The sequence below is a fragment of the Trichechus manatus genome, unplaced genomic scaffold (genome assembly GCF_000243295.1).
Source record: "Trichechus manatus latirostris isolate Lorelei unplaced genomic scaffold, TriManLat1.0 scaffold00017, whole genome shotgun sequence".
NCBI lineage: Eukaryota > Metazoa > Chordata > Mammalia > Sirenia > Trichechidae > Trichechus > Trichechus manatus.
Window position 1 is genome coordinate 6,967,321 of NW_004443953.1, and position 2,135 is coordinate 6,969,455.

The following is a 2,135-nucleotide window of genomic DNA, read 5'->3' on the forward strand; positions in this document are numbered from 1 at the left end:
GAGACCAGCAAATAGGGGGTACGAGAAAGCAGCTTCACAGAGCTTCCAGCGGGAGACAAAACAACCGGTAATTTGTGATATACGCTTTCCACCCCCCACCTTTCTTCACCCCCACTCGGCATCCTCTGCTTCCCGCAGCAACAGTCTCTTGGCCGGGAAGAACCAGCTGCTTGGATTCCACCCACTCACACTGGCCAGCTTACTGAGTGCCATTTGTTGGCTGCTGGTGTTGCTTTTTTCCACTTCTATTAATTTCTTCCTTACCTCTCACCACCTCCCCCTCCTTTTGCTCAAAAACCTGGCTCCGTGTGCCATCTTTGCTTCTTCCTAAGGGGCTGTGGAGCTCTGTTGGAGTGTGGAACTGCTTTCCGGTCTGGGCTGCCACGCTGGTGGGATCCTGGGGCTTTTGTCTGTTTGTTTTGAATTGTTTGTTTTCTTTTCCTTTTCTCAAGTTGGGAGCCCATTCTGGCCGGGCAGCGCTACACGGCTTAAGACCTACACCCTCAGCTTGCGCAGGTGCGCAGAGGGATCCCTGAGAGCATTTCTTTTTTAGTGGGGTTTTTTTCTTTTCTATTTTTTTGGGGGCTTTTCTTGTTCTTTTTTTTTTTTTTTTTATGTGTTTTGTTTTCTTTTCCCTCTTTTTCCCTTTTGGTCTTTTTCATTACTTAGTTTCTCATCTCTCTATACCTTCCTTCTCTTCCTGTTCCCTGAATACCTGGCACTGAATATCTCTACACCTTATAGCCAGGCTGTACTGCAACACCTGGGAACAACTTCCCTAGACCTCGTAGCTGCACGGGTGGGATCCCTGGGAGCTTTCCTGTTCTTTTTTCTTGCTAATTTTTATTTATTCATTATTTTCTTTTTTTTTCTTCTTCCCCTTTCTGTTTTTCTCCATTTTATAGTCTCTCATCTCTCCACTCCAATGGCAAGCTCCCCTAGCACTCCTTTTTGTTTGTTTGTATGTTTCTGGCTCCTGTTCCTCTCTCCTCTCTCCCATATCCATCTTAGCTCCACACATAACAGTCTCCCCGCTCCATCCTGCCTATCTGCACCATGCGCTTAACATCACACCAACAAGCAGCACAGGCACGGTCTACTGGAACCTGCCCTGTACTGATTACCGACCCGCCCTGGTGGCTGTAGTAAGTGCCACAAACAACCCATCCCAGCAACTCCTCTTCTGCTAGACCTGCCCTGCTATATTATATCTGAGCGACTGACCCTGCCAATTGGAGAAGGAGGTGAAAAGTATCGTGCCCACAGATGAGCACACACAGCCTGCCTGCTCAGACATAGCCAAAGGAAAAAAAAAAAGGACCAAACAAACAAATCTACAATCAATAAACAAGAAAAATAACTACTGAATGCCCCAAAAACAGTAGACAGTATCAAAACATTTACGAAAACAGGATAGTATGGCTCCAGTAGGCTTCCAAAATAAAACACCAGATGACTTTCCAGTGGAAGAAAAGGCACTAGAACTACCTCATAGGGAATTCAAATCTCTAATACTCAGAATTATCCAAGAGTTGAAGCAAAAAGCAGACAAAAATGAGGAAAAAAATAGACAAATTCATGGAAAAGGCAGACATTCATGGAAAATACAGACAAAAAAATGGAAGAATTCAGGAAAATAATGCAGGAACAAAATGCCAAAATAAATTCACAACTATAAAATACACAAAAACAACAATTAGAAATCCAAAAGATAAACATCAAGATTTCAGAAATGGACAGTGTCATAGAAGGGCTGAGGAGCAGATTTGAAACAGTGGAAGACAGGAAAAGTGGAATTGAAGACAAACACTTGGATACAGCTCTGTTTGAGGAAAACTCGGAAAAAAGAACAAAGAAAAATGAAGAAACCCTGAGAGTTATGTGGGATACAATCAAAAGCAAAAATCTCCAAGTGATGGGAGTTCCAGAACAGGGGGAGAAAATAGAAAACACAGAGAGGATCATTGAAGAACTGCTGACAGAAAACTTCTCCGATATCATGAAAGATGAAAAGCTGGCCATCCAAGAGGTTCAACGAACCCCATATAGGACAGACCCCAAAAGAAAATCACCAAGGCATATCATATTCACACTCGCCAAAACCAAAGACAAACAAAGAATCCTGAGAGCAGCTC